Below are 13,139 nucleotides of genomic sequence, written 5' to 3' on the forward strand. Positions count from 1 at the left end.
TGTGGCACCATCAGCTCCGCCAACCCATGTCACATCTCAGAGTCAGAAGACTACATCTGCCCCCTTGATGGTACGGGCCATTTCCCTACCTGTTGCTCCTGCACCACCCAACCACCTACTTTGGGAGCAACAGCAACACCCTACGCTTCCCCCCTCCCCCCCCCCCCCCCCTCCAGAAACGTCCACCGCCACTTCTAATCTGGAGACTCATAAATCTTCTTTGACTTCTCTCGCTATGAAGGGGTCCCTTGTGTCACTACCTTCTCAGGTATCGTCTGGTGGGAAAGATGACACCTGCCAATGGCTTAAGAGCCCCAAAGCAGCTGGTCATAGGGCTTCACCCTCATCCTCAGTCCCAGAGACTGAGACAGTGAAGTACTCTGAGCCAGGGAAACTCAAGCAACAGCGAGAGAAATCAAAAAAGAAATCGCCTAAGGCGAAGGAAATTGCAGTGGCACCCACACCACCGCTACCTACAAGTTCTGTGACTGAGGATGGGGTCAGCATTTTGGCATCCACTGAGGACCTAGAGATCGCCAGACACTCAGACACAATGGACATAGACTGTTCAGGCAATAAATCAGTGGTAGCAGGTGACTGAGATGTAAACTGCCTCATTGAATGTTCCATGCCTTCCCAGTCTCATGATGTCATCCTCCTGTGGAATTGCGGCAGTTTTCTCCATCGCCTGGCTGAGGTACAGCAACTGTTAAGCTTTCACCTGCTATCTGTATTGCCCTCCAAGAACTCTGGTTCTCAGAAATGCGGATCCCTGCCCGTCTCAGCTATAAGGGATATTACAGGAACCGTAGCGACTGTAATCGAGGGACAGGTGGAGTTTGCGTTTGTGTCCTAAATTCGGTGTGTATTGAACATGTGCTTCAAATAGCTCTTGAAGCTGTGACTGTCAGAATAAGGATGGTGCAGGAAATAACTTTCTGCAGTGTATATCTTACTCCAGATGGTGCAGTACCCCCGAATGTATTAGCTGGAATGCTTCGTCAACTCCCTAAACCTTTCCTACTTCTGGAGGATTTTAATGCTGATAACCCCTTGTGGAGTGTTACCATGCCTACTGGCCATGGCAGAGATGTTGAAACTTTACTGCCACAATTCGACCTCTGCCTCTTAAATACTGGGGCCGCAACACATTTCAGTGTGGCTCATTGTAGTTACTCGCCCACTCATTTATCAATTTGCAGCCCAGGACTTCTCCCATCTATCCACTGTGTAGTAGCGACCACTTCCCCATCTTCCTGTCACTGCCCCAGCATCAGGCACATGGATGCGTGCCCAGATGGGCTTTGAGCAGAGCGGACTGGGGAACTTTAACCTCTGCTTTCATCGCTGTATCTCCCCTACACCATAACATGGAATTGATGGTTAAGCAGGTGACTAGCACAAATGTTTCTGCAACAGAAAATGTGGTCCCTCACTCTTTAGGGTGCCTGAGGCATAAGGCAGTCCCTTGGAGGTCGACGGAAGTCGCTGAAACAATTAAGAAGCATCAGTGATCCCTACAGCTGCGGAAGTGGCACACTGCCCTGGAGCACCTCACAGCATTTAAATGGCTTTGTGCACATGTTTGCTACCTTATCAAACAATGGAAGAAGGAGTGTTGGGAGAGATATGTCTCCACCATTGTGAGTCACACGGCACCTTCACAAATAGGGGCAGAGATCAAACCTCTTTTCGGGTGACAGGCCCCACCAGCTGTCCCCGATGTTCCTATAAATTACTAGTTATGTACTGATGCAAGCGTGGTTCGCAGGTTCTGTGCCGAGCAACTATCATTCCAGCTTTTCACACATGCAAACATCAGCTGGAGGGGAACTTCCTCTCATTCACTACAGGCTGTAGTGAATCCTGTAACGCCCAATTTACAGAGTGTGAGCTCCTCAGTGAGTGCCCTTGCGCATTGTCTCAACAGAGCTTCTGGGCCTGATCGCATCCACAGCCAGATGATTAAACATCTCTCATCTGACTAAAAGCTTGTCATCTTCAATGGCCCTGGTGCAATGGCATCTTTCCATCGCATTGGTGGGAGAGCACCATTATTTCGGTCCTCATAGCCAGTAAAAACCCTCTTGATGTGGATAGCTATCGGCCCATCGGCCTCACCAACGTTGTTTGTGAGCTGCTGGAATTTATGGTTTGTCGGCAGTTGGGTTGGGTCCTGGTTGTTTCCTGGAGTCACGTGGCTTGCTGGCTCCATATCAGGGTGGCTTCTGCCAGTGTCGCTCTAGCACGGATAATCTTGTTTTCATTGAGTCTGCCATCCGAACAGCCTTTTCCAGACAGCAACACTTGATTACTGTCCTTATTGACTTCTGTAAAGCATACGACATGACTTGGCAATGTCATATCCTTGCCATGTCTGAGTGCGGTCTCCGGGGATCACTCCCGATTTTTATCCCAAACTTCCTATTGTTCCGTACTTTTGATGTCCAAGTTGGTGACTCCCATAGATCCATCCATATCCAGGAGAATGGAGTCCTGCAGGGCTCTGTATTGAGTGAATCTCTAGTTTTAGTGGTCATTAATGGTCTAGCAGCGGCTGTCAGCCCTCCATCTCACATTCTCGGTATGCAGATGACTTCTGCATTTCATATTGCTGCTCCACTAGTGTTATTGCTGAGTGGCACCTCCAGTGAACCACATAATGCACAGCCATGCGCTCTTGCTAATGGCTTCCAGTTTTCAGCAGCATAGTCATATGTCATGCACTTCTGTTGGTGTCATACCATACATCCAGAACCTGCACTTTACCTTAATGATGATCCACTCACTGTAGTGGAGACATATCAATTCCTAGGACTGGTTATTGATGCTCGATTGACTTGGCTCCCTCATCTTCATCAGCTTAAGCAGAAGTGCTGGCATCACCTCAATGCCCTCCATTGCCTGAGCATTACAAATTGAGGTACAGATCGCTGTACACGGCTGCAGCTCTGCAGAGTCCTTGTCCAATCCTGAATTCATAATAGGAGAGTGGTTTATGGTTCGACAGTGCCTTCAGCATTGCACTTACGTGGCCTTGTGCACCACTGTAGGGTTTGAATAGCGACGGGATCCCTTAGGACGACTCGGTGACTAGTGCACTGGTGGAGGCTGGTTTCCATCCACTACAGATCACACGTGCAACTGCTCACTAGTTATGCAGAACACATTAATAATTCCCCTGAGCATCCAAATTACCGTCTCCTATTGCAGTCCATCTCCCGCATCAGTGGCCCAGATCAGGGTTTACGATAGCAGTTCGCATACGGTTTCTTCTCTTTGAACTGGAGTCCTTCCCTTTACCACCTCTACTTGCGGACTGTTCATGTATGCCTCCTTGGTGTATGTCTTGGCCGCAGCTTCGTGTGGACCTTTTGCGTGACCCTAAGTGTTCCATTAACCCCACCACTCTCTGCTGTCACTTCCTCTCGATTCTTGTCGTGTTTCGTGGCTGTGAAGTGGTTTTCACTGACGGCGCAGTGGCTGATGGACACGTATGCATTGCATCTGATGATGTAAGACATATTGAGCAGCACTCCTTGCCAGTTGGCTGCAGTGTTTTCACTGCAGGGCTGGTGGCCACATCTCATGCTCTTGAGTACATCCACTCATGCCCTGGCGAGTCAGTTCTCCTGTGTACTGACTCATTGAGCAGTCTACAGGCTATCATCCAGTGCTACCCTCACCACCCTCTGGTAACATCCATTCAGCAGTCCATCTATGCCTTGGAACAGACCCGCTGTTCGATAGTGTTTGTGTAGACTGCAGTACATGTTGGAATCCTGGGCAACGAACTTGCTGACATGCTGGCAGGCAATGTAGAAACTTCTTCTGGAGATAGGCTTCTCCAAAGCTGAAATATGTTATGCCTTACATCACAGGGTTTTCCGGCATTTTGAGACGGAATGGCATAACAGCATGTACAACAAACTGCATGTCATTAAGGAGACTATAAATGTGTGGAAGTGTTCCATGCAAGCCTCTTGCAGGGAATCGGCTGTCTTCTGCCGGCTCAGCACTGGCCATATGTGGCTAACACATGGTCACCTACACCGTCTCGAGAACCCACCTCAGTGTTGCTGTTGCTCCCAAATGACAGTTGCCCACCTCTTGCTGTACTGCCCACTTTTAGCCCCTCTGTGACAGACTTTTAACTTTTCCAGTACCCTGCCTTTGTTGTTGGGCGAGAATGCCTCCACTGCAGTTTTTGTTTACGTTATATTCGTGAGAGTGTGTTTCATAATTCAGTGTAGGTTTGAGTGCATGTATTTTGTTGGTCTGTGTCCTCCACCCTAGTGCTTTTAGGGTGGAGGTTTTAATGTATTACAGAGTGGCTGGCTTTCCCTTTTTATTCTTGTGGTTGGTCAGCCACTGTAATCTGCTTTTATGTTTTACTGTCTTTTGTTTCTAGCGTATTTCTGTTTCTTTTCTGTACCCTTTTTTTTTTCTCTTAGTATTCGTTGCCGCCTCTTCACTGTTTTGGCTTTTTCTTTCTTTCTGTTTTGTGTTATATGTTTCGTCCATTTTATCCTCACACTTGGGGCATTATTTTATTAAGACCAAGTGACCGATGACCTTGTAGTTTGGTTCCTTCTCCTGCTTCTAAACCAACCAACCAATCCTTTTTTCCACGAACAATATGAGACTGGAATAGAAGGGAGAACCGATAGAGGTACTCAAAGTACCCTCTGCCACACACCGTCAGGTGGCTTGCCGAGTATGGATGTAGATATAGATGTAGATGTAGATGTAGATGTAGATCCAACTGACCATCTTTGCTGTCCCCATTAACACTTCCATGATCTGTTTTCCCACAGGCATATCCAACTTCCTTATTGGTCAATGACTTAGCTATCTTAAGCAGTTCTCCATGGACTTGTATCCTTGGTAATGTCTTGATCCTCTACTTGTGCAGGATCAAAAATTGTTTTTGCTTTTCTATTGAAAAAAACAGTTTGTATGAATTTCTAGTGTCACAGTGGGTTTCTTCCACTATCGTTACATCTTCCATTTATACCAATCCCATGTCCATTTGAAACTAGACTATATGGGTTTCATTTATTCATGGTCATAACACAGTCTACTGTTGTGGAGTATGTTGGGCCACTGGCAACCTTTACACTAGTCTGGTTGAGAGCTTCTATGCAGAAGCTGCCTAACTGGAACTGTCCTACGGGCATGATCTTCTCCTCAGTGGATATGATTGCCATTTGTTGTGTTGTGCCCAGCCACCCATCTTGTGCCCTTTATTTTGATGCCTCCTTCAACTGCCAGTACAGGCCACATTTTTCTCGTATTACCTTCCAGAGTTCGCTTTTGGCTACTGCTCCAACAGCTTAGCTTCGTGCAGTCTGCCACATTCCTGTTTGGTGTGAGTCCTTCACCACTTTCGCTTCATGTAGCTGCCCGTGTTTATCTTGGACTTCAAAGTATTTTCCTCGGGAGGCAAATGGATTTGATCTATTGCTGTTAGCTCCTCAACCTTTGCACCCAATTTAGTGGTAGCATATTCATGTAGACTGACGACTCGCAGTCCATGGTGTTTGGTGTGCCTTATCGTTGGCACTGACCATTTTTGGTACGATCTTCTTGCAAACTGCTAGATTTTTAAAGCAGAGCTCTTTGTGCTCTTTCGGACCACCTAGCACATCTCACAATATACACCTTTTAATTGTGTCATATGCTCCAATTCTCTCACAAGCCTTCAGATCCTCATTGTGCTGGAAGAGTCCAAGGAAGCTTACAGTTGTTGTTTTTGAGGGAGCCACTATGATTTTCTTGTGGGTTCCTCGTCACATTGTTCTCATGTGTGACAAGACTGCAGTCCTACCTCAACCTGCCAGCTCTTCCATTGATTCAGATGATCTTCTTGTTGCTGTCTGTTGGTAGATGGTGTCACTTTTGCATCACCACTGGTTTTCTCTTTACTGGAACAAGCTCCATTGACTTAACCTCTCCCAACGGTTCGGCTGGCCACCTCTTGGCTCTTTCACTGCAAGATGATCATTTTAACTAGGTTGTTTATTGGGCACTGTCTCTTTAGCCATCACCATTTGTTGAGTGGTGATCTCCCACCACTTTGCGTTGGTCATAATAATAACTTGATGGTTTGCTATTTTCTGATCCGATATCCTTTTCTGAACTGCTTATGTTTAATTGTATGTTTTCCACCTGAGTTACTGGTTATTTTGGCATGCAACGTGCAGATAGTTTATATAAATGATAGCAATTTTGCAAAGGACATTTAATGTTTGTTTAGGGATCTCTGCTGCCACTACGGCATATTTTATTGATGTTTCTTCAAGTAGTAGTTCTTGATTTTAGCTCTTTCCTTCTGTTGATTGAGCTTAACATACAGTTGCTCTTAACATCTTTCGCATAAAGGTGTTCTAAGGTTATGACATGGGTACTTACGAACACAGTCAGGTCTGTGCCTTAACGCAAAAAAGGTAGGTACGGAAGTAAGTACTAGCTTCCGGCAAGGAAAATGTGTTATGATCCTCATTACATTATATGGTGATGACCAGACAATCAATATTAATAGATCTTCAGTCTTTTCACAAATGACAGTTGTCTGTTATGAAGTACTGCATAAACACATAAAGTCCCCCCTGCGGGTCCGGGGATTAGAATAGGCCCGCGGTATTCCTGCCTGTCGTAAGAGGCGACTAAAAGGAGTCCATCCCCCTCACGGGGGTAGTTCGCGCCTGCGTCCGGAGACGGACGGTTCCACGACCTATCATCGTGGTTTTTTTGGTTTTTTCACTTCTCGTTTCTTCCTTCCTTTTGTTGGTTCCTTTCTTTGCTCTTCTCCACCTCACTGTCTTCCTTACTCTTTCCCTTGCCTTCTCCTTGCCTTCTCATTGCCTTTTTCTCCTTGCCTTCTCATTGCCTTCTTCTCCTTGCCTTCTTATTGCCTTCTTCCCCTTGCTTTCTCATTGCCTTCTTCTCCTTGCCTTCTCTGGTCTCCGCCTCGGCGTTTGAGACAGTCTGTCCTCTTTCTCCCTCTCTCTCTTCTTTTTCCTCTTCTTCCTTCCTCCCTGTGCGTGTCTGAAGGCCGACCCACGCGTTCGCACGCGTAGCCGGTGACGGGGTAACGCGTAAGTCCCCGCCCTGGGTAGACATGTAAGGCACGCGCGTACCCCCTGGTAAAGGCCAGGCCCGGGGAGGGGTGATTGCCTGAGCTGATACCTTCTGACCATGCCGATTGGTCCCTCCGTCTGTTTCTCGGGAGGTGTGACCTGAGGTGTAAACATTCACCTAAGGCGGGAGTGCCCTCTGAGAGGGTCCCCACAAGGAAGGAGCGCGCCATCGGAGACGCTGGCAATCATGGGGGATTCCTCCGCAATGGATTCTACTCCATCTCTTTCGACTTCGACCCAAAAACGGAAACGTGACCAGCCAACAGTGACAAAAGTACTACCGCCTGCCCCACAGTTCCTCGTAGTTTCTCGAACTGAGGACGGAAAGGATTTTTCCTCTGTCAACCCTTTCGTTATTCAGAAGGGCGTAGATGCCATAGCCGGATCTGTCAAATCCTGTACCAGGTTGCGTAACGGCACCTTATTACTGGAAACTGAGAATGCCTTTCAGGCACAAAAACTGCTTCGGGCCACCCTCCTGTACACGTTCCCTGTCCGGGTGGAGGCCCACCGAACTTTGAATTCGTCTCGTGGTGTGGTCTATACTGACTCCCTCGACGGATTGACTGACGAGGAGCTTCAATCATTCCTCGCTGAGCAGGGCGTGACGGCTGTCCATAGGGTCATGAAAAAGGTCAACAATGACCTTGTACCGACCCGGACAATTTTCTTGACCTTCGATAGTGTTAAGCTGCCATCGCGCATCAAGGCGGGCTACGAGGTTATTTCTGTTCGCCCCTATATCCCGACACCTACGCGCTGCTACCAGTGTCAGCGTTTCAATCACACTCGACAGTCTTGTTCCAATGCGGCTAAATGTGTCACCTGTGGCAGGGATGCCCATGAGGGTGACTGTCCACCTCCGTCTCCTCGTTGTGTGAACTGTCAGGGTGACCATGCAGCATCCTCCCGCGACTGTCCTGTCTATAAGGAAGAACGCTGTATCCAGGAAATTCGGGTCAAAGAGAAAGTGTCCACCTCGGCTGCTCGCAAGCTATTGGCTAGTAGGAAGCCCACGCTGCTCCCAGCGGGGAAATACAGTACTGTCCTCGCCTCTCCTCGGACTACCCGGGAGGTAGCAACCCAGACATGCGATCTGACCTTCAGCACCACGGTCGTCCGTTCGGCCAGTGCTAAGATCGCGCGGTCGACGACTCCTCTTCCTCCCATCACCCCACAGACACGAGCACCTTCTTCAGCTTCTGCTAAAACGAAGACACCGAAGTCAGATGCACGGGCCTTCAAGAAGGAACCATCCCGTGCAGACTTCCTCCGTACCTCGACCTCACAGCCTTCGACCGGTACTTCCACTACACGTCCTTCCAAAAAGGCGCATAGGAAGCACAGTTCTCCTTCCCCGCCACGGCGCATTTCTTCTCTTGCGCCACCCAGCGGCTGCCGCCCCAGGCCGTCATCCGTTTCGCCTGGCCGCACCGCTGGTCGCCGTACATCTGGCCGTTCACTGGCGGAGGAAGCTCCCCCTCCCGGCCATCCTCCCGAGATGGCCGATGACCCTATAGACCCAATGGACGATGACTGTCTGCCTACTGATAGCGGCGGCAGTGCTCGCTCGAAGCCAGGCCCTAAGCGGCCTTCGAGGTGACCACTTCTCTCATCTTTCTTTTCTTACGATGGCACTTATTCACTGGAATATTCGCAGCATTCGCTCCAACCGAGAGGACTTGAAGTTGCTGCTCCGCTTGCACCGTCCGCTTGTCGTAGCCCTCCAGGAAACGAAGCTACGCCCATGCGATCAAATTGCCTTGGCACACTACACCTCTGTGCGTTTTGACCTACCCCCTGTGGTAGGTATCCCAGCTCATGGAGGGGTTATGTTGCTGGTCCGGGATGATATTTACTACGATCCCATCACGTTGCACACCGGCCTGCAGGCAGTTGCCATCCGCATTACTCTCCCCACTTTTACGTTTTCCTTTTGTACCGTTTACACTCCATCGTCATCTGCCGTTACCAGGGCAGACGTGATGCAACTTATTGCTCAGCTACCTGCACCATTTTTGTTAACTGGAGACTTCAATGCCCACCATCCCCTTTGGGGCTCTCCAGCATCCTGCCCGAGGGGCTCCTTGTTAGCAGACCTTTTCAACCAGCTCGATCTTGTCTGCCTCAATACTGGCGCCCCTACTTTTCTTTCGGACACATCTCACACCTATTCCCATTTAGACCTCTCTATATGTACTCCCCAACTTGCACGCCGGTTTGAGTGGTATGCACTTTCTGATACATATTCGAGCGACCATTTCCCGTGTGTTATCCATCTCCTGCAGCATACTCCCTCTCCGTGCTCCTCTCGTTGGACCATCTCCAAGGCAGACTGGGAGCTCTTCTCTTCCAGGGCTACCTTTCAGGATCAAACCTTCACAAGCTGCGATCGTCAGGTCGCACACCTCACGGAAGTCATTCTCGCTGCTGCTGAATATTCCATCCCTCACCCTACTTCTTCTCCACGTCGCGTACCGGTCCCCTGGTGGACCGCAGCATGTAGAGTTGCTTTACGTGCTCGTCGACGTGCTTTACGCACCTTTAAGCGCCACCCTACAGTGGCGAATTGTATTAATTATAAACGATTACGTGCTCAGTGTCGTCGTATTATTAAAGAAAGCAAGAAAGCCAGCTGGGCTGCTTTCACAAGCACCTTCAACAGTTCTACCCCTTCTTCTGTTGTCTGGGGTAGCCTGCGCCGGCTATCTGGCACTAAGGTCCACTCCCCAGTTTCTGGCTTGAAGGTCGCGAATGAAGTCGTTGTGGCCCCTGAGGCTGTCTCCAATGCCTTCGGCCGCTTTTTCGCCGAGGTTTCGAGCTCCGCTCATTACCACCCTGCCTTCCTCCCCCGCAAACAGGCAGAGGAGGCTAGGCACCCTGACTTCCGCTCCTCGAATTGTGAAAGTTATAATGCCCCATTCACCATGCGGGAACTCGAAACCGCACTTGGCCGATCACGGTCCTCCGCTCCAGGGCCTGATTCTATTCATATTCAGATGCTGAAGAACCTTTCTCCTGCGGGTAAAGGTTTTCTTCTTCGTACATACAATCGCATCTGGATTGAGGGACATGTTCCCGCATGCTGGCGCGAGTCTATTGTTGTCCCGATTCCTAAGCCGGGGAAGGACAAGCACTTGCCTTCCAGTTATCGACCTATCTCGCTTACCAGCTGTGTCTGTAAAGTGATGGAGCGAATGGTTAACTCTCGATTGGTTTGGCTGCTCGAGTCTCGACGCCTACTTACCAATGTACAATGTGGATTTCGAAGGCGCCGCTCTGCTGTTGACCATCTGGTTACCTTGTCGACCTTCATTATGAATAACTTCTTGCGGAAGCGCCCGACCGCGGCTGTGTTCTTTGATTTGGAGAAGGCTTACGACACCTGTTGGAGGGCGGGCATTCTCCGCACCATGCATACATGGGGCTTTCGCGGTCGCCTCCCTCTTTTTATTCATTCCTTTTTAATGGATCGACAGTTTCGGGTACGTGTGGGTTCTGTCCTTTCCGACACCTTTCGCCAGGAGAATGGGGTGCCACAGGGCTCAGTTTTGAGCGTCGCTCTCTTCGCCATCGCGATCAATCCAATAATGGATTGCCTCCCAGCTGATGTATCAGGCTCCCTTTTCGTGGACGATTTTACCATCTATTGCAGCGCGCAGTGTGCACATGTCCTGGAGCGCTGTCTTCAGCGTTCTCTTGACCGTCTTTACTCCTGGAGTGTCGCCAATGGCTTCCGTTTTTCTGCCGAGAAGACGGTCTGTATTAACTTCTGGCGCTACAAAGAGTTTCTCCCACCGTCCTTACGACTCGGTCCCGTTGCTCTCCCACTCGTGGAGACAATCAAATTTTTAGGCCTTACCTTTGACAGGAAACTTAGCTGGTCTCCACATGTGTCATATTTGGCCGCCCGTTGTACCCGTTCTTTAAATGTCCTCCGTGTTCTCAGTGGTATGTCGTGGGGAGCGGATCGAACCGTCCTACTTCGTCTATATCGGTCGATCGTCCGCTCCAAGCTGGATTATGGGAGCTTCGTATACTCCTCTGCACGGCCATCCATCTTACGCCGCCTCAACTCCATACAACATTGGGGTTTACGACTTGCGATCGGAGCATTTTATACCAGTCCCGTAGAGAGTCTTCATGCTGACGCTGGCGAATTGCCACTCACCTACCGGCGCGATATACTGCTTTGTCGGTATGCCTGTCGGCTACTGTCAATGCCCGACCATCCGTCTTATCGTTCCTTTTTTGACGACTCTCTTGACCTTCAATACGGGTTGTATGTCTCTGCCTTGCTACCCCCTGGAGTTCGCTTTCGTCGCCTCCTTCAACACCTTCATTTTTCACTCCCTGCAACCTTTCGAGTGGGCGAGAGCCGCACGCCACCTTGGCTCCAGGCTCAGGTCCGCGTTCACCTCGACCTCAGCTCGCTCCCAAAAGAGGTCACCCCCGGTTCGGTCTACCACTCCCGTTTTTTGGAACTTCGTTCGAAGTTCAACAACATGACTTTCATTTATACAGATGGCTCTAAGACCAATGGCGGGGTCGGGTGTTCCTTTATTGTCGGGGCACAAAGTATCCAATACCGGCTCCATGGCCATTGTTCGGTCTTCACAGCTGAGCTCTTTGCCCTCTACCAGGCTGTTCTTTACATCTGCTGCCACCGACATTCTGCTTATGTCATCTGCTCAGATTCCCTGAGCGCCATCCAGAGCCTCAGTGATCCGTACCCGGTTCACCCTTTCGTACACCGGATCCAACGCTCTCTTCAGCAGCTGGTGGACGTCGGTACGCCGGTTAGCTTTATGTGGGTTCCTGGCCATGTCGGTATCCCTGGGAACGAAGCTGCAGATGCCGCGGCCAAGGCTGCGGTCCTCCAGCCTCAGACAGCTTCTTGTTGTGTCCCTTCGTCCGATTTTAGCAGGGTCATTTGTCGGCGCGTTGTGTCGCTGTGGCATGCCGATTGGGCTGCACTTACCGACAACAAGCTTCGGGCCTTAAAACCTCTTCCCGTGGCTTGGACGTCCTCCTCACGCCCTTCTCGGTGGGAGGAGGTCGTTTTAGCAAGGTTAAGAATTGGACACTGCCGGTTCAGCCATCGCCATCTGCTGACGGCTGCACCGGCGCCGTTCTGCCCATATGGGCACTTGCTGACGGTTAGACACATTTTAATGTCCTGTCCTGATCTTAACACACTGCGCCTCGATCTTAACCTGCCTAATACTTTCGATGCCATTTTAGCGGATGACCCACGAGCAGCTGCTCGTGTTCTTTGTTTTATCAATTTGACACACCTCGCTAAGGACATTTGATGATGTTTTTTAATCCTATGCCTGTCAGTCTGTCTTTTATTGTGTTTTCCCTTTTAGTTGTTGTTGTCAACTTGTGCCTCGCGGTGCATTCTTAGAGTAGTCAGGGCGCTAATGACCATTGAAGTTGTGCGCCCGAAAACCACAAAAAAAAAAAAAAAAAAAAAAAAAAAAAAAAAAACACATAAAGTGTTGATAAGTTTTTGAACTGATGCAATGATTGGCAAATTGCTTCAAATATGATATATTATAATATTATGTAACTTTTGTAAATTTGCTTATTTGTTGTTATAGAACCTAAACAGAACAAATTTATTTCAGGAAGAAGAAATAACACTGGTTGACTGGTTCCCTGTATTGGAGGCAGGCAACCTCCACTTCGAAGGGCGCAGGTATAGCTGAAGCAATGTTACACCTGATTATGACCATTCTTCATTTATCACTTTTTTAAAATTAACTTTTCTCGTTACATACAAATGTGTATTTACAAACGCTTGCTGTTTTTCTTCTTCCCTCCAGCCCATTTTGCTTATTAGCTGCACTGTTAAGGAAGATCACAAGAAACTGTGATGTTCTGCAGACCAAAGTACAATTGACTTGATAACAATCTTAATCACAGCCTTAATCTCTCTTCAAAAGGAGCCTCACAGGATGCTATGGTTGCATAATGAAGAGAGATGCCAGC

The sequence above is a fragment of the Schistocerca serialis genome, unplaced genomic scaffold (genome assembly GCF_023864345.2).
Source record: "Schistocerca serialis cubense isolate TAMUIC-IGC-003099 unplaced genomic scaffold, iqSchSeri2.2 HiC_scaffold_1353, whole genome shotgun sequence".
Classification (NCBI taxonomy): domain Eukaryota; kingdom Metazoa; phylum Arthropoda; class Insecta; order Orthoptera; family Acrididae; genus Schistocerca; species Schistocerca serialis.